Source organism: Artemia sp. Qi Xiang Cuo, chromosome 8, assembly GCF_049724085.1.
Source record: "Artemia sp. Qi Xiang Cuo chromosome 8, ASM4972408v1, whole genome shotgun sequence".
NCBI classification, from domain to species: domain Eukaryota; kingdom Metazoa; phylum Arthropoda; class Branchiopoda; order Anostraca; family Artemiidae; genus Artemia; species Artemia sp. Qi Xiang Cuo.
This window is the reverse complement of record NC_142801.1, coordinates 59,462,455-59,482,979: the sequence shown is the minus strand read 5'-3', so window position 1 is coordinate 59,482,979 and position 20,525 is coordinate 59,462,455. Positions and strand designations below refer to the sequence as shown.

The following is a 20,525-nucleotide window of genomic DNA, read 5'->3' as shown; positions in this document are numbered from 1 at the left end:
ACAAAATGGCCATATCAAAATGTTGATTGGAAAAGTTTGGGGAAATGATGGGTGTAGGGGGAATTCTCCTTCCGAATACTTTAGACTATTAAAAAGGGCAATAGACTTTTCAATTCCCAATAGAATGAGCCCTTTTTGAATTTTTTTCGACGACGCTTTATATAAACACATTGTTTGCCCCCAGGGCGTAACTTACAACCTTAGCCCTGAGGGCTGTGGGGGGGGGGGTGTTATCCTCAAAGACCTAATTTCCGGAAATTTCAACTACGTTCAACAAAATGGTTACCTCAAAATTTTTATTGGATGTGTTTGGAGAAATGGTGGGAGTTAGAGGGGGGTTAGTTGCTCTCCATTCACTTTCGACTATTAAAAAGGGCACTAGTCTTTTCAATTTCCAGTCAAATGAGCTATTTTTGAAGTTTCTTTACAAAACTTTCTATAAAAACCTTATATGCCCCCAGGGCATAACTTACAACCCTTGTCTTGAGGGCTCTGAGGGGGTCATCATCCTCAAAGACCTAATTTCCAGAACTTTCAACTACATTGTACAAAATAACTATCTCAAAATTTTCATTCGATGTGTTTGGGGAAATGGTGGGTTGGACAGGGGGGTTAGTTGCCCTTCAATCACATTCGACTATTAGAAAGGGCACTAGGCCTTTCAATTTCCAATCGAATGAGCCTTTGAAGTTTCTACAACATCGCTTTCTATAAAACCTTGTATGCCCTTAGGGCATAACTTACAACCCTTGCCCTGAGGGCTGTAGGGGGGGGGAGTTGTCATCCTCAAAGACATAATTTCCATAACTTTTAACTACGTTCAAAAAAATGGCTATCTCACACTTTTGATTGTATGTGTTTGGGGAAATGGTGGGCGTGAGAGGGGGTTAGTTGCCCTCAAGTCATTTTGAACTATTAAAAAGGACACTAGCCATTTCAATTTCCAATAGAATGAACCCTTTTTAAAGTTTCTACGACAACACTTTCTAATAAAACCTTATATGACCCAAGGGCATAACTTACAACCCTTGCCCTGAGGGCAGTGGGGGGGGGGGGGTGTCGTCCTCAAATACATGATTTCTAGGCCGTTCTGATACGCTGAACAAAATGGCTAATCGAATGAGCCTTTTTTGAGGTTTCTACAACATCGCTTTCTATAAAAACCTTATATGCCCTCAGGGCATAACTTACAACCCTTGCCCTGAGGGCTGTGAGGGGGTTATCATACTCAAAGACATAATTTCCAGAACTTTCAATTACGTTGAAAAAAATGGCTATTTCAAACTTTTGATTGTATGTGTTTGGGGAAATGGTGGGAGTGAAAGGGGGTTAGTTGCCCTCCAATCATTTTCAACTAATAAAAAGGGCACTAGCCCTTTCAATTTCTTATCAAATGAGCCCTTTTTGAAGTTTACGATAACCCTTTCTATAAAATCCTTATATGTCCCCCAGGGCATAACTTACAACCCTTGCCCTGAGGGCTGTGGGGGGGGGGGTTGTCATCCTCAAAGACCTAATTTCTAAAATTTTCAACTACGTTGAAAAAATGGCTATCTGAAAATTTTCATTGGATTTGTTTGGGGAAATGGTGGGCGTTAGAGGGGGGTTAGTTACCCTCCAGTCAATTTCGAATATTAAAAAGGGCACTACCCCTCTCAATTTCCAATTGAATTACCCTCTTTTGAAGTTTCTACGACAACACTATCTATAAATACCATATATGCCCCCAGGGTATAACTTACAACCTTTGCCCTGGGGGCTCTGGGGTTTGTTATCCTCAAATACATAATTTCCAGAAGTTTCAACTACGTTGAACAAAATGGTTATCTAAAAATATTGATTGAATATGTTTGGAGAAAAAGTGGGCATGGGAGGGGGGTCAGTTGATCTCCATTAACTTTCGACTATTAAAAAGGGCAGTAGGCCTTTCAATTTCCAATTGAATGAGTCCCTTTTGAAGTTTTTGCGGATACGCTATCTATAAAAACTTTCTCAGAGTATAACTTATAACTTTTGCCCTGGGGGCTCTGTGGGGTTTGTTATCCTCAAATACATGATTTCAAGAAGCTTCAACTACGTTGAACAAAATGGCTATCTCAAAATTTTGATTGAATATGTTCGGAGAAACAGTGGGTGTGAGAGGGGGGCGGTTAGTTAGAAGGCGTGTTAGTTACCTTCCAATCACTTTCAGCTATTAAAAAGGGCACTAGCCCTTACAATTTCCAATCGAATGAACCGTTTTCGAAGTTTTTACGACAAAACTTTCTATAAAAGCTTTATATGCCCCCAGGGCATAACTTACAACCATTGCCCTGAGGGCTCTGAGAGGGTTGTTATCATCTTCTAAGACTTAATTTTCAGAACTTTCAACTACGTTGAACAAAATGGATATCTCAAAATTTTGACTGGATGTGTTTGAGGAAATGGTGGGCCCGAGAGGCGGTTAGTTGCCCTTTAATCAATTTCGACTATTAAAAAGATTCCCAGCCCTTTCAATTTCCAATCGAATGATCTCTTTTTGAAGTTCCTACTACATCGCTTTGTATAAAAGCCTTATATGCCCCCAGGGCATAACTGAAAACCCTTGGCTTGAGGGCTGTAGGGGGTTTGTCCTCCTCAAAGACATAATTTCCAGAACTTTCAACTATGTTGAAAATCTCAAAAATTTGAATGACATTCCCTTTGATGATGTCATTATGAAAATATTAAATGACGTCATATTAAGTATATATAAAGACGCAATATGCTTTCACAAGCAAAGTGTCGAGTTTTATTACTCTAGAAGGAGATATTTGGATTCAAACTGCAGTAAACAAAGGATTGATTTCAGGTAAGAGAGTGTTTTTGCTCTTTAAGTTTTAGTTTAGGCATAACCATTGGCGAGCAAGATTTATAGTTTTCGGAGGGTTATAAGCACGATTTTTTTTTGTTTATAGACAACACATTCTTGGGAATTCGGACCAATATTGTATTTTGTTTACTTGTATTTACTTTTAAATTTATTGACGTGTGTATGCGGTTTTAGTTTTATCTGTGTAGTTAAACTTTTCTAATAGGAGGAGAGTGTATTAACATTATGGTAGTTGTAGCATTCATAAAGGACATGTTCTGAGTTTGTCTTTGTGTACGTAGTTTAAGGTTACTGTGTCTTTGGGTTTTTAGTTTTCTTTTTTATCTAAAAAGTTCTTATCGGGGCTTTTATTTCTTTACATAGAATATAAAATTACATTTATTACAAGTTATTGGATTCGGGGTTCAAGGTTTCACTTCTTGGGTCTTAAGTTTATTGGCGTGATACTGAGGTTTCCACATATTAGTGTTATCTTAATAATCAATATTAAACTACTGAGTTTTTAGCGTGGCGCTGAAGTTTCCATATATCAGTGTTTTTATAATGATAAATGTGAAATTTGGGATTTAAGGTTAAAAGTTGATTACATGAGATCTTCGTTAATTCTCAATATCAATACATTTTTACAGTTCAATCTCAAATCCAAGAATCAATTTTTAATAGGAAAGAAAATATACTTAAAAGAAAGATTTAACACTACAGTTCAAATACAACAAAATGCAATACAACGAAAGAAGAAAATACCCTTACATAACCAAACTTCCATGGCACAAAGATCTAGAAAAGAGTTTTCTGAATGAGCTGCTTTTAAGTGACTACACTATACAAGGTGGCCTATAGAAAAAACAAGCGGTTTCCTACACGCGGTTTTGATGTTTAAATTTTAGCTTTTTGTAGGTAATGCTTAATATTTTGTATGTGAAACTTTTTATCATTGGTACTGTTATATTATCTTTAAGTTATTTATTTATATACTTTTTATGTGGAGTTTTTTGTATTTGATGTTTGACTTTTGTATTTGGAAAGGAAATTTTTGTCTGCTGCATTAGATTTCGGTACATCGGCGATTTAATGTTTAAATCCTCTGTATAGTATTTTGTATATTGGATTGATTATTTCTTTTTAATGGTTTTAGTCTTTGTATAATGTTTTTATATTTTTTATTATGGGTTTTGGTTTATGTTCTTAGGGTTTAGACATATATATTATGAGGTTTTAGTTTTTTAGATTAGGTTTAGTGCTTAAAGCTCGAGTTTATATACGAAGCCCAGCTATTGTTTGTTGGGTTTATGGTTTTACAGTAAGTTTTAGCACCAACGGTTTTTTTGGTTTGTTTTTTTTCTGTTTTTTTTCTGTTCGGTTAAAGTTTTCATTTGTTAGATTTTTGTTTTTATCGGGAATTAACGATTTTGTATTTGGATTTAAAGTTTTTTAGTGCTTGGCGTTTCTTCTAAAGGGCTTAAATTTTTTGTTTTGCATTTAAGCTTCTTTATTAGCAAGTTTTTGATTGTTTATGTCCGTTGTGACCTTATCTAACGACTTAACTCTGTCTGTGCTGGGCTGATTTTTTTTTTGTTTGGAAGTTTAATTTATGTATCTAGATCGAATTTTTTGTTGTCAGAGCATAACATTTTTGTTTCTTGTGTTTTCTGTCTTGGATTGGCGCCTAGGGTAAAGGTTTTGATATTGGAGGTTTATTTCTCTTTTGTAAGGTAAGAATGTGGGTTGGTACATGATACACGTGGAGTCTATGTTTTCTTAGGAAGTCTTTAATCCTTCGTTTATGAGCTTTTGCAGCCCCAGTGTCATTTTTTTAACCTTCTGTTGGCTTTCAATCATGCAAAATAAGTCCATATTCAGAGTTCAATTGCTATACAAAGTTCTTTTACCTAAGATTATAAAGAGAACAACTTCAATCTGGGCACAAATAAAGAGCAACTACAGTTTGCCTGAGCAGGCTAGACCTATTGTTTTTCATATCTAAATTTGGCTTGACGGTTAGATACCTATCAAACTGCTGTATGGGCAAACGCTAACTTGATGCTGGTTTCGATGATTCAACAGACAGATATCAATTTTTGATCTTACTGCCTCACACAGACTAAGCCTTCAAGCTATAACCTCGTGTCGCCTTATCTTAGGGGCCTGAAACGTAGAATAAATTCAAATATTGATTTAAATTGGTTTAATTTTGTGGAAACCGTTCACAGGAAACAAAGAGTTTAAAAGAAAATGAAAAAGTGGCTTATCTGAAATATTAGTGTCGTAGTCATTAAATAATAAAATAACCTAGAACGGTACAAATCAAAATAAACATTATGAAAGTCTACTGATCTCGTAGCATTTTCCTTGATGATGTCATAATGAAAAATGAAATGACATCATATAAAGTATACATAAAGACAAAAATCCAAATAAACATTATGAAAATCTACTGATTTCGTAACATTTTCTTTGATGATGTCATTGTAAAAAATAAAATGACGTCATATGAAGTATATATACAGATGCAATATGCAGATGATTTTAGTTTCTGGAGAGCGTTTAAAGCAAAGTGTTGAGTTTCATTACTCTAGAAGGAGATCTTTGGATTCAAAGTGCAGTAAACAAAGGATTGATTTTAGGTAAGAGAGTGTTTTTGCTGTTTAAATTTTATTTTAGGCATATCCATAGGCGAATAAGACTTATAGTTTTCGGAGGGTTACAAGCACGAATTTTTTGTTTATAGATAACACATTCTTGAGAATTCGGACCAATATTGTATATTGTTTATTTGCAGTTACTTGTAATATTATTGACGTGTGTTTGTGGTTTTAGTTTTGTCTGTAGTTAAACTTTTGTAATAGGAGGAGAGTGTATTTACTTTATGGTAGCTATAGCATTCATAAAGAACATTTTCTAAGTTTGTCTGTATTTGCGTGGCTTCAGGTTACTGTGGTTTTGGATTTTTAGTTTCCTTTTTTATCTAAAAATTTCTTATTGGGACTGTTATTTCTCTACTTAGATCATGAGTATATTGAGTACACGTTTTATGAGGTTTTTCAGTTTTTTCTTTTGCATTGGGTTTGATTTTCGTATTAAGGTTAGGTTTTTCTATGTCCAGCTATGCTTTTGAAAATTGACTTAAATTGAGAGTTCTATGGATAGTGCTTGCTTTTTATTGTCTTGAGTAAAAGCTTTTGCATTTGGGGTTTAAACTGTAATCTCTTTGGTTTAAATTTTGTTTGATTTAGGTCTTTTTAAAAACACTACGATTTTAAGTAGTTACTAGAGCTAAATTATTTTATTGTTTTAAATAGCACGCTATTCCAGTTCAATGGCCGTTGGGTTTTGGCAGTCATTCTTAAAGAATTGAGACAAAAAAGTCAAACTTTAGTTTAAAGGGTGAAGGAAAGTGGAGAGAAAAGCCCCCCTCATATGAATAATTTCTATCAGTTTAAAGCATTAATGTAACTTGCCTGTTTGTTGAATTGGATCGTGTTGGATTATTTTTTGATTTTGTGTATGTTGACTTAAAATTCCCTGTGGGGTTCACTTTTTTGTTTATTAGGTGTAAGTTAGGTAAAAAAATAAAAACCGATTATTAAATGTTTTAACAAAAGTGTGATGCAAAGCTTTTAAGCTCAAATATAATGAATTGTACCTTGGGAGTATTAATTTTTTCAGGGTTAATCAAATCGAAGTAGTTTTTATCAAATACCAGGAGAGGGCTTATTAAAACAGAAAGTAAAAGTCCTACCACATTCTTCAAGCAATAAAAGTTATTTCTGCAGTTTTCATCGAAAACTACTGGATTTATGCCAAAAATGAACCAAAAACCAAATTCTTGCGGCCCAGGCAGGGCCAACATAAGCTCTAATAGAAGAGCAATGTGATAAAAAGTTGATTTTTTTTACGCTGCAGCGAAAATGGAAGGGACTGTTTATTTGCTGTAAACCGTAAAATTTTAGATTTAAGAGCATTAAATAGAAATCATAGATTAAGACACAATGAGTTTGATTATTTTATACACTCTAAAATGCTTCATTTCTCTTCTTAACTTGGCAGTAATCAAAATCATTCCCCTTCCAATGTTCTATTGCTTTCTGGTGTAAATCTTGCTGCTTTTTTGGGTGGCAGAGTATGGGGGAAGGGGGTCCTTCCCTAATATCTTCTTTTACTTTCAGTCCCAATCGTCCCAGTCAGAATGTTTCTACGAAGCCTAAAGTGTTCCACATATAAAAAAATATTCCCATATCTTCGTTCCCACAGTTACGGGAAAATTTATGAATTTCATTAATCTATGTTTATGCAAATGTTTGTCCGATGATGAAAAGGGGTATAGTTTTTGGTCTGTACAATCTCGCATGAGCGGGTCACATATAAGTGTTCTTTATTACTCATTTATGGCCGCGGGAAGGTCTGAGTCAAGAGTCATCCAAGATTCTTCCAAGAGTCTTACGCTCCTAGCTGGTCGACCTCTGAAAAAGAGGTGCAGAAAAATAGAAAGGTATGATTGCTGTTGCTTGCCCACGATCATGGGATCCATGGGAGGCTACGCGACAGTAATTGTTTGTGAATCTTCTGTGACTAGCAAAATAAGTTGAATTTTCGAGGCTCCTTTAAAAGACGTAACTCGATTCAGACTAGTCTATGCAGATCAAGAAGTTACCCACCTGAGTGCTGCTAGGCAAAGAAAAAGCTGATGAAGTATAGTGTTTTATCTTTACAACGCTAATCTACAGTATTTGTTTTGAATTAGACGTTTTTGCCTAAATTTTGCTTTAGTTGTTATTACTTGTATATTATTACCAAATTACTATTTTTGAGACTGTTTAAATGAATTGGAATCGAAATATAATGATTGATTAATTGATTATAATTGATTGATTATATATATCTATGTATAATTATATGAAATTCTATGGAATATGAAATTATATTGATTACAAGCTCTTTAATTTGGGGTTAAGGTTTCACTTCTGGGGTCTTAAGGTTTTTGCGTGTCGCTGAGGTTTTAATATATTAGTGTTATTGTAATGATAAATGTCAAATTTGGGATTCAATGATAAAAGTTGAGTTTGTGAGATCTTCGTTAATTCTTGTATATTATTATATTTTAACAGTTTAATCTCAAATCCTAGAATTATTTTTTAATAGGAAAGAAAATATACTTAAAAAGATTTAAAACCACAGTTCAAATACAACAAAAATACAAAACAACGAAAGAAGGAAATACCCTAGAATAACCAAACTTATATAATTATATGTTTGCACTTTGCTGAAAAATATTCAAATAAATGTGCTTTGTCAGTTTAATATAAATATGCTGATATTTATTGCTTAAAATATTAATTTAATTTTTATTTCTTAAAGTTATAAAAGTGAAAACATTTAAAAGAATTTTTTCAGTAAAGTATAAATTATATTCTGGCTTTTAGAAAGCCTAGGGGTTTTGAACCCTATTGATGTTAATTTCTGCTCATTTTTAGTTTGACCCGGTTATTTATTGCAATTTCTGTTCGTTTTGGGTTTCATTTATTTATTGATCCTGATTTGTGGTAGTTGTATGCTAGGTAGACTATTTGATTATTTTTTATTCATTTTTGATTTAATGGAGTTCTTTACTGTTTTTTGAAGAACTTATTTTGTGGAAAATTTTTTTTTAATTGTTTTCTGTTCGTTTTACATTGAAATATTTTTTTTTAGGCCAAACAAAAATAATAGTTTGAATATTTCTGGTTTTTCTTTAAGGAATTATAGTTTGGCAGGCTGTTTGTGTACTGCCGAAACTTTTTCAGCAATTTTGAACAACATAAACTCTTTTGAAAACCATGTCATAAATAGTAGCGTTTAATTTAGTCATATTCATGCTTTAGTTGACCTGATAAATAGCATTTAATACCATTCGCAAAAAATTATATCTATGCTCTTTAACAGCATGGATGCAATTACACTCTTTTGATTCGGTAAAATATTAAGAGCGGAAGTAGTAATAGAAGTAGCCCTGAAAGTTCAAGCTTAATACCCTCAGTTTCTTGGTATATTACTGAGATGTCTTATTGGACACCAGCATACAAATAGTGCGTTTTGATTTAATTTTAAAGCAACATTTAGTTCGGGAACTCCAAGTTACCACCTTCAAAATACTTTCCCCTTAATAGAGAAATTTGTCGACACTCGGCGAGAATATGGGCCACATCCTCGGCCCATATACCTAGATTACATCTGGGGCAAGAGCAATCCGTATCTCCATCTGGGGCCATCCTTTTTCTTTCAAATACTCTGTTTCTATTTTTTTAGTGACAGGCATGTTGAAATGTTGAAAAAAAAAATTTATGTCTCAAAACTTTGCTTGGATGTTTGTTATGAGAAATTATAGGAGTGGGGGAGAACCCAATTATAAGATTTAGTTTCAATCAGATGTGTTTAGTAAAAAGAGGGGTTACCCGGCGGGGGGGGGGGCTAAATGCCCTCCATCACTTTTGATGCTTAAAAGGGAACTAGAATTTCCAATTTTCAACCAAATGAGCCTATTTAAAGATAAAAACCCTCCCTTCAATAAAAACCTTAAATGCCCCGCGGTAAACTTAGAACCATCGCCTCTAGACTCTGGTGGTTTCTATCAACCACATAAGCCTTGTTATATGATCTTTGGACTATTTTGAATAAAATGACTGTCTCAAAATTTTTTATTCGATGTATTTCGGGAAGACATGACGTTTTGGGAAGGGAGGGAGGGGGAGGCGTTGTAACTGCCTTTTCATGACTTAGAGTCTTAAAAAGGTTATTAGAAATTATGATTACCAATCCAATATACAATCACCCTTTCTATAAAAAACCTTAAATGCCTCCGGGACATAATTTCCAACCCTTGTTTTGAGAGTTGTGGGGGCGGGGGTGTCTTCGTGAATGACGTAATTTCCGATCTCTCCAACTACAATGAACAAAATTTCAATCTCCAAATTTTGATCGGATGTCTTTGGTAAAATGATAAGCGTGGGGGGGGGGGGTTGCTCTCAAATCACTTTGACTCTTAAAGAGGGCATTGTAACTTTCAATTTCAAATCAAAAGAGCCTCATCTAAAGTTTATGCGACCACCCATTCCATAAAAGCCGTGTATGACCCCAGGCCATGACTGACAAACCTATCCCCAGGGCACGAGGGTTGCGTCAACCGTAAAGGCATTGTTTTAGTTCTTTGGACGATTTTGAGGAAAATCGCTATCTCACAATTTTAACCAGATTCGTTCGGTGAAGAAGGGTTGTCGGAAGGCTGTAACACGCTAGCTACCCTTCATTACTTTTGACTCTTAAAAGGGAACTAGAGAATCCAATTTTTACACAAATGAGCCTCCTCTACAGCTTATAGAACCATCCCTTCCATAAAAACCTTAAAACAAACCTGGGCATAAATTACTACCCTTGCCCCTAGGCTCTGGGGTTTGTTTTAACCCCAGAAGCCTAGTTATATTATATTTAGACTGTTTTGAATGAAATAGGTATCTCAAAATTTACATTACATGCATTTCGGGACAATACGACGTGTGTGTGTGGGGGGGGGGGACGCCTCTGCCCTCCGATCACTTTGACTCTTAAAAGGAGCACTAGAACTTCTTATTACCAATCCAATGAGCCCCCTGCGAAGTTTATATGACCACACTTTCTATAAAAACCTTATATACCCCAAGGGTATAACTTACAACCATTGCCCTGAGGACTAGGGGGATTTGTTATCCTCAAAGGCATAATTTCCAGACCTTTCAAATATGTTGAACGAAATGGCTATTTAAAAATTTTGATTGGAAGTGTTTAGGGAAATGGTGGGCGTGGAAAGGGATTTAGTTGCTCTCCAATCACTTTTGACTATTGAAAAGGGCACTAGCCCTTTCAATTTCCAATCGAATGAACCCTTTTTGAAGTTTCTACGACAACGCTTTCTATAAAGAACCTTGTATACCCCAAGGGCATATCTTACAACCCTTGGCCTGGGGGCTGTGGGGGGAGGTGAGTTCATCATAAAAGACAAAATTTCCAGACCTTTCAACTACCTTAAACAAAATGGCTATATCAAAATGTTGATCAGAAATGTTTGGGGAAATGATCGACGTGGGAATGGGGGGGGGGTTGCATTTTCCGTCAGATCACCGTCGGCTATTAATTAAGGCCCTAGCCCTCTCAATTTTCAATTAAATGAGCCCTTTTTGAAGTTTTCACGACAAACTTTCTAGAAAATCCTTATATGCCCCCAGGGCATAAATTACAAGTTTTGCTCTTGTAGACAGTAGGAAGGGGGGGGGGGGTGTTATCCTTAAAGAAATGATTTCGGGAGCTTTCTACTACGTTTAAAAAAATCTATCTCAAAATTTTGATTGGATGTGTTTTGGAAATAGTGGGCATAGGAGGAAGGTTGGTTGCTCTCCAATCACTTTCAACTATTGAAAAGGGCACTAACCCTTTCAATTTCCAGTCAAATGAGTCCTTTTTATAGTTTCTATGACGACGCTTTCTATAAGATGGGCCCTAGGGCATAACTTACTACCCTTGTCCTGAGGGCGGTCGGCTCTGGGAAGAGGGGGGTGGCATCCTCAAAGACGAAATTTCCGGACCTTTCAAGCAAGTTCAACAAAATAGCTATCTCAAAATTGTTATTGGATGTGTTTGGGGAAAGGGTGGGCGGGGGAGGGGGGCTAGTTACTCTCCATTCATTTTCGACTATTGAAAAGGGCACTTGCCCTTTCAATTTCCAATCGGATGAGCACTTTTTGAAATATCTAACTTACAACCCTTGTACTGAGGGCCTTGAAGGATATCATCCTAAAAGAAATAATTACCAGACCTTTCAGCTACGGTAAACAAAATGGTTATGTCAAAATGTTTGGGGAATTGATGGGCGTAGCGAGGAGGGGGAATTCACCCTCCGATCACCTTCGACTATTATTAAGGGCACAAACCCTCTCAATTTCCAATCGAATGAGCCCTTTTGAAATTCCTACGACAATAATGGGGGGTTTCTTCCTCGAAGATATAATTTTCTGACCTTTCAACTACGTTTAACAAAATGGCTATCTTGAAATTATGATTGGATGTGTTTGTGGAAATGGTCGGCGTTAGATAGGGGTTAGTCGCCCTCCAAGCCCTTTCAATTTCCAATCGAATGAGCCCTTTTTGAAGTTTTTACGACAACACCTACTTTAACAACCTGGTATGCCTTTGGGTTATAACTTACAACTCTCGCCCTGAGAGCTGTGGGGGAGGGTTGTCATCCTCAAATACATAATTTCCGGATCTTTCCACTATGTTGAACAAAATGGCAAACTGAAAATTTTGATTGAATGTGTTTGGGGAATGGGTGGGCGTGGGAGGGGTTTAGTTACCCTCCAGCCATTTTGACTAGTAAAAAGGGCACTAGCCCTTTCAGTTTCCAATTGTATGAGCCTTTTTTGAAGTTTCTACGACAACCCCTTCGATAAGAAGTGCCCTATTCTAAACAAAAAAAAAAAAAAAACACATTGTGCCAACATCGTTCTTTACTTAGGCAGTGCTATTGCTCTGCCTATTATGCTTAATATTTATGTGTGGAACTTGTTATTATTGGTACTATTATATTGCTTTTAAGATATTTATTTATATACTTTTTTATGTGGAGTTTATTTTTTTTTGTATTTGATGTTTGACTTTTGTATTTGGAATGGAATTTTTTGTCTGCTTCATTAGATTTCGGTACATCGCTGATTTAAAGTTTAAATCTTTTGTATAGAATTTTGTATATTGGATTGAATATTTCTTTTTAATTGGCGGCCTAAAACATAGAATAAATTAAAATTTTTATTTAAAATTGGCTTAATTTTGAGGAAACTGTACACAGGAAACAAAGAGTTTAGAAGCAAATGGAAAAAGTGGCTTATCTGAAATATTAGTGTGGAAGTCATTAAATGATGAAATAACTAGAACGGTACAAATCAAAATAAACATTATGAAAATCTACTGATTTCGTAGCATTTTCTTTGATAATATCATAATGAAAAATAAAATGACATCATTTGAAGTATATATAAAGACATAAATCCAAATAAACATTATGAAAATATACTGACTTCGTAACATTTTCTTTGATGATGTCATTATAAAAAAATATGACGTCATATGAAGTATATATAAATATGCAATATGCAGATGATTTTAGTTTTTGGAGAGCTTTCACAAGCAAAGTGTTGAGTTTTATTACCATAGAAGGAGATCTTTGGATTCAAACTTCAGTAAACAAAGGATTGATTTCAGGTAAGAGAGTGCTTTTGCTCTTTAAATTTTATTTTAGGCATACCCATCGGCGAATATGTTTTATAGTTTTCGGATTCATGTAAGCACGAATTTTTTTGTTTATAGACAACACATTCTTCGGAATTCGGACCAATATTGTATTTTGTTTACTTATAGGTACTTGTAAATTTATTGACGTGTGCATGCGGTTTTAGTTTATCTATGTAGTTAAACTTTTGTAATGGGAGGAGAGTGTATTTACTAGGGGAGTGTATGGTAGTTGTAGCATAAATAAAGAACATTTTGTGAGTTTTTCTGTGTTTGTGTGGCTTCAGGATACTGTGCCTTTGGATTTTCAATTTCCTTTTTGATCTGAAAATTTCTTATCGGGGCTGTTATTTCTGAACTTAGATCTTGAGTCTGTTGAGTACACATTTTATGAGGTTTTTCAGTTTTTCTTTTGGCATAAATTTGTTTGATATATGTCTTTTGAAAAAAACTAAGATTTTAAGGTACTCAATTACACAAAAAAATTTATTGTTTTAAATCGCACGCTCATTCCGCGCATTCCAGTTCAATGGCCGCTGGGTTTTGGCAGTCGTTCTTAAAGAATTGATACAAAAAGTCAAACTTTAATTTAAAGAGTAAGGAGGAGAGGAAACATAAGCCCCCTCGTATGAATAATTTCTATTAGTTTTAAGTATTAATGTTTTCCTTATTTTCAGTTAAAAAACTTGCCTGTTTGTTGGATTGGATTGTGTTGGATTGTTTTTGATTTCGTGTGTGTCGACTAAAAATACTCTGTGTTGTTAACATTTTTGTTTGTTAGGTGTAAGTTAGGTAAAAACAAATCCATTATTAAATGATTAAACAAAATGTGATGCAAAGGGCCAGAGCTTTTTAGCTCGAATATATTGAATTGTACCGTGGGAGTATTTTATTTTTTCATGGTTGATCAAATCGAAGTAGTTTTTATCAAATATCGGACGAGGGCTTATTCAAACGGAAAGCAAAAGTCCTACTGTACTCTTAAAGCAATATAAGTTATTTCTGCAGTTTTCATCGAAGAACTAATGGATTTATGCCAACACAAACAACAAAACACAAACTTCTGCGACCCAGACAGGGCTAACAAAAGCTCTAATAGAAGACCAATGTGATAAATTTTTTTTTTTTTTTTTTACACTGCAGCGAAAATGGAAGGGATTGTTTATTTGCTGTAAACAGTAAAATTTTTAGATTTAACTGTATTAAATAGAAATCAGTGAATAAAATACCGTAAATTTAATTATTTTCTACACTCTAAAATGGTTGATTTTTGTTCATAAATCTTGCTGCTTTTTTGGGTGGCAGAGTACCTGGGAGGGGCCCTTTCCTAATTTCTTCTATTACTTTCAGTCCCAATCGTCCCAGTCACAATTTTTCTAAGAAGCCTAAAGTGTTCCACCTATAAAAAAAATATTCCCATATCTTCGTTCCCACAGTTACGGAAAAAATAATGAATTTCATTAGTCTATGTTTATGCAAATGTATGTTCGATGATGAAAAGGGGTATAGTTTTTGGTCTGTACAATCTTGCATGAGCGGGCCACTTACGAGTATTCCTCATTACTCATTTATGTCCGCGGGAAGGTCTGAGTCAAAAGTCATCCAAGATTCTTCCGAGTCTTACGCTCCTATCAGGTCGACCTCTGAAAAAGGGGTGCAGAAGAATAGAAAGGTATGATTGCTGTTGCTTGCCCACGATCATGGGATCCATGGGAGGCTACGCGGCGGTAATTGTTTGCGAATCTTCTCTGACTAGCAAAGTAAGTTGAATTTGCGAGGCTCCTTTAGAAGGCGTAACTCGATTCAGACTAGTCTGTGCAGATCAAGAAGTTGCCCACTTGAGAGCTGCTAGGCAAAGACAAAACTGATGAAGTTTAATGTTCTATCTATACAACGCGAATCTGCAGTATTTGTTTGGAATTAGACGTTTTTGCCTAAATTTTGCTTTAGTTATTATTACTTGTATAGTTATTATTACTTGTATTACTGATTATATGTTTATCAATGTGAATTTATATAAAAGCATATAGAATATGAAATTATATTGATTATAATTTCTTGGATTTGGGTTTCAGGGTTTCACTTCTCGGGTCTTAAGTTGTTTTACTTGACGCTGAGGTTCCCAAATATTAGTGTAATCTCAATAATCAGTATAAAATTATTAAGGTTTTTTACGTGACCCTGAGGTTTTCATATATTAATATTATTGTAATGATAAATGGTAAATTTGGGATCCAAGGTTAAAAGTTGAGTTTGTGAGATCTTCGTTAATTTTTGTATATTAATATATTTTAACAGTTCAATCTCAAATCCTAGAATCATTTTTTTACAGGAAAGAAAATATACTTAAAAAAGATTAATAACTACAGTTCAAATACAAAAAAAATATAAAGTCAAATACAGTTCAAATACAAAGAAAAACAAGCTTCCACAACACTAAAATCTAGAAAAGAGTTTTCTGAACGAGCTGCTTTAAGTGGCTGTACTGTACGAGGTGGGCTATAGCAAAAACAAGCGGTTTCCTACGTGCCGTTTATGTTTTGGTGTTTAACTAGGATGGTTTAACCAAGAATTGGTTTAACACTAGTTCTGGAAGTGCTTAGAATGTGAGTTGTATTTATTTATTTCGTTTCTAAGTAGTTCTTTTTTCTTTTTATTTCCCATGTGTTTATTTTGTCATGGTTTATGACAAATAAACATTAAATGGTTTAGATGGTTTTGTATGGTTATGGATGGTTTTAGGTGGTTTTGTTTAAAAAGAAACTGTTTATTTAAAAAAAAAAAATATTTTCCATTGAGAAAGGCTCTCGGACGTGGAGCCAAAATATTTTGATTTTTGTATTGGTAAATGTTTTTTTTTCGTTTTTTGGTTCCACTACTTTATTTAGATTCAACCTCCTTTTCTCTCTTAATTTGCAGATGGATAGATCTGCAAATTATTGCCTTAAGCGTAAACAGCAATGTGCTTAATTTGCAGAGGCAAATTTATTGCCTCTCGTTGATATTAAATTTAAAAAACAAGTTTTTCCAACTGAAAGTAAGGAGAAGCATTAAAACATAAAACGAAGAGAAGTAATTACGTATATGGAGGGGGTTTCCTCCTCCTCAATACCTCACTCTTTAGAATTTGTTTTATATTAAAAAAGCTTCTTATTGTTCTAATTAAAGCCCTTTGTGGTTCAGGAGTCGTTCTTAAAGAATTGGGACAAAATTTAAACTTAAACGTAAACAGCAATGTGCTGAGGAGGAGGCAACCCCCTTCACATACGTAATAGTTTCTGTTTATTTTAATTTTTAATGTTGCTCCTTACTTTCAGTTGAAAACTTGTTTTTTTATTTAATTTTGGGTCTTTTTTTTAAATAATCCCACGAAATCTGGCCAACCTCCAGGGGAAAATATCCTCCCCGAGGAAAAATCCTTTAGAAAACTCAATTCTGGTGAAACTTTACTCAGGACAGTTACCCTTAATAACTCCACAAATAAAGTTGAGACGGAAAATAGAAACCAAGACATATAAAAACAATTTTATATATGAATCCTTCCAAATTCCTCCAGTATATAGTTTCCCCTGACAAGTTCATCCCAGGAAATTTCCCACCGCATGGGAACACCCCCCGCAGAAAAACCCCCAGCAGATAATCCCCCCCCACCCCACCCTAAAAGTATGCATACTTCCGAATAACAAATACTATGCATAGACAATGGGCAAATTTTATAACTTAAAAAACCTTTCCCCTGGGACTTTGGGAGCTTCGATTTATATTCAAAGACATAGTTATTAGGTTTTTCAACTCTAATGAGCAAAATGGTTATCTCAAAATTTTGATTGAACGATTTTGTGAGAAAGGGGCGGGGAAGGGGCCTAGTTGCCCTCCAATTTCTTCTGATGCTTAAAAACGGCGTTAGAACTTTTAATTTCCGTTCGAATGCGCCCTCTCACGATTTTGTAGGACCATTGGACAATACGATCACCCCTGGAAAAAACAAAACAAATAGACACGCGTCTGTGATCTTTTTTCTGGGAAAAAATACAAAATTCCACTTTTTTGCAGATAGGAGCTTGAAAACTCAACAGTTGTGTTTTATGATACACTGAATCTGATGGTGTGATTTTCATTAATATTCTATGACTCTTAGGGAATAATTTCCCCTTTTGCGAAAATCAGTTAAATTTTCTCAGGCTCATTGCCGTTGATGGGTAAGACTAATCTTAATGAAACTTGTCTTTTTGAAATCATCGCAAGAAGCCGATTCATTTTATATATATATATTGATGTCAAAATCACTCTTTACGCTAATAAAAAAAAAAATCTTATTGTTCTAATTAAATGACCTTTGTGATTCAGGAGTCGTTTTTAAGGAATTGGGACAAAATTCCAACTTTAGCGTAAAGAGCGAGGTGTCGAGGAGCAGGCAACCTCCTTTTTAATTCGTAATAATTTTTGTTTGCTTTAAGTTTTAATGTTGCTACTTACTTTCAGTTGAAAAGAATTTGTTTTTATTTAATTTTTGATCTTTTTTTAAAGAGTCCCGTGAAATCTGGCCCACCTTCAAGGGGAAATGTCCTCCCGTAGTTGTAGCATTCATAAAACACATGTTCTGAGTTTGCATTGGGCTTAGTTTTTGGTATTAAGGCTAGGTTTTTCTATGTCAAGGCTATGCTTTTGAAATTGGACTCGAACTGGGAGTTCTATGGATAGTGCTTGCTTTTTATTGTCTTAAGTAAAAGATTTTTCACTTTGGGGTTTAAACTGTAATCTCGTTGGTATAAATTTTGTTTGATTTTAAGTCTTTTTAAAACACTAAGATTTTAATGTACTAAGTTAGGTGTAAGTTAGGTAAAAAAAAATCCATTATTAAATGTTTAAACAAAAGTGTGATGCAAAGGGCCAGAGATTTTTAGCTCGAATATAATGAATTGCACCGTGGGAGTATTTTATTTTTTCATGGTTGATCAAATCGAAGTAGTTTTTATCAAATATCGGAAGAGGGCTTATTCAAACAGAAAGTAAAAATCCCACCGCACTCTTCAAGCAATACAAGTTATTTCTGCAGTTTTCGTCGAAAAACTACTGGATTTATGCCAAAAACAAAACAAAAAAAACTCTTGCGGCCCAGTCAGGGCCAACAAAAGCTCTAATAGAAAAAAATGTGATTAAAAAAAATATTTTTACACTGCAGTGAGAATTGAAGCAATCATTTTTTTGCTGTAAACCGTAAAATATTATATTTAAGTGTATTAAATAGAAATCAGTGAATAAAACTCCGTAAATTTAATTATTTTATACACTCTAAAATGCTTCATTTTTCTTCATAACTTGGAAGTAATCAAAATCACTCCCCTTTCAATGTTCTATTGCTTTCTGGTGTAAATCTTGCTGCTTTTTTTGGTGGCAGAGTACAGGTGAGGGGGTTCCTTCCCTAATATCTTCGTTTATTTTCAGTCCCAATCGTCCCAGTCACAATTTCTCTACGAAGCCTAAAGTGTTCCACCCATAAAAAAATATTCCCATATTTTCCTTCCCACACTTACGACAAAAATAATGAATTTCATTAGTCTATGTTTATGCAAATGTATGTTCGATGATGAAAAGGGGTATAGTTTTTGGTCTGTACAATCTCGCATGAGCGGGCCACTTACGAGTATTCCTCATTGCTCATTTATGCCCGCGGGAAGGTCTGAGTCAAAAGTCATCCAAGATTCTTCCGAGAGTATTACGATCCTATCAGGTCGACCTCTGAAAAAAGGGTGCAGAAGAATAGAAAGGTATGATTGCTGTTGCTTGCCCACGATCATGGGATCCATGGGAGGCTACGCGGCAGTAATTGTTTGTGAATCTTCTGTGACTAGCAAAGTAAGTTGAATTTGCGAGGCTCCTTTAAAAGGCGTAACTCGATTCAGACTAGTCTGTGCAGATCAATAAGTTGCCCACCTGAGGGCTGCTAGGCAAAGACAAAGCTAATGAAGTTTAATGTTTCATCCTTAAATCTACAGTATTTGTTTTGAATTAGAAGTTTTTCCTAAATTTTGCTTTAGTTATTATTACTTGTATAGTTATTATTACTTGTAAATGAAATGGAGTCGAAATATAATGATTGGTTAATTGATTATAATTGATTGATTATATATATCAATGTATAATTATATTAAATTATATAGAATATGAAATTATATTGATTATAATTTCTTGAATTCGGGGTTTAAGGTTTCACTTCTCGGGTCTTAAAGTTTTTGCGTGACGCTGAGGTTTTCATATATTAGTGTTATTGTAACTTTGGAATTCAAAATATGGGATTCAGTGTTAAAAGTTGAGTATGTGAGATCTTCGTTAATTCTTGTATAGTAACAGTTTAATATCATGATTGTTGATTTGTATATGAGTGGCTTTTATGAATGGTCTGAATATGATTGTTGGTATGGATATGATTGTTGGTTTGGATAAGATTTTTGGTTTGGATATGAGTGGCTTTTATGAGCGGTTGGAATATGATTGTTGGTTTGGATATGATTGTTGGTTTTAATATGAGTGGCTTTTTTGGGCGGTTTGGATAGTTTTGTTTGTTTGGATATGATTGTTGGTTTGGATATGAGTGGCTTTTATGAGCGGTTTGGATATGATTGTGTTGTGAAGTTGTTGTGACGTGCATTATTATGGTATTTGAGTGTTGTAGTCGTAAATGCCTTTATTCTCGCATTATAGGGGAGATAAACTCTGGCCCTAAGTTAATTTAACTTTGGTAGCGTGCCATAGGCTATGACTGAACTAATGAGGGGTACTGATTGGGTTTGTTTGAGGGACTAAAGGTAGATTGTAGTAAGGTTGTCTAAAATATAAAACTTTTATTCATTTAACGTATAATATAATCAGATAAATTATTTCTACTGGGACTGGCTGTCCCAAGTAGACTAAAAGTCTCAGAAACTACAATAATATATGATAAGATACATACACTTACGAGGATAAGACAAAGTTCCAAGGTATTTCCAGAAACAACGAACCAGAGGTCAGTCCGGCATAAAGTTAGTATCAGATCTCCCCTTCCGATAAAATGTATCTTTTATACATTTTTATCAACCACACCTTCCCACGTAATCGCTAGGAAGTGGTAATTTCTCAATTTCCCGTTAAACAGAACTTGGCAGGATATGTTCCTTATCTTAACAAAAAGTGGTATTTCAAAACTTCATATTTGCGTCTTATATATTTTTACTAAATTAATAATTAACTAAATTAGAAAGCTTTACCACAATACTCCCGGTTTAAAAAAGAATTGTCCCAATTCTCAATATTTTACTTTTAAAATAACTTTATTTCATTTACAGCCATTATGCTGCCATCTTTGGGTCATTATGTGCATCTACCCTGAATGGGTTTCTTTAGGGTT

At 34.6% G+C, this 20,525-nt stretch overlaps 3 non-coding genes across 3 annotated transcripts; all 3 read left to right on the top strand.

Annotated features, from left to right (window-relative positions):
• Nucleotides 1–7,181: 7,181 nt before the first annotated feature.
• On the top strand, nucleotides 7,182–7,491 carry LOC148949642 (Nuclear RNase P). The gene has a single exon (XR_016142178.1).
• A 7,162-nt stretch (nucleotides 7,492–14,653) lies between these two features.
• LOC148949641 (Nuclear RNase P) lies at nucleotides 14,654–14,961 on the top strand. The gene has a single exon (XR_016142173.1).
• Nucleotides 14,962–18,747: 3,786 nt separating this feature from the next.
• LOC148949640 (Nuclear RNase P) lies at nucleotides 18,748–19,057 on the top strand. The gene has a single exon (XR_016142170.1).
• The last annotated feature ends 1,468 nt before the right edge of the window (nucleotides 19,058–20,525 follow it).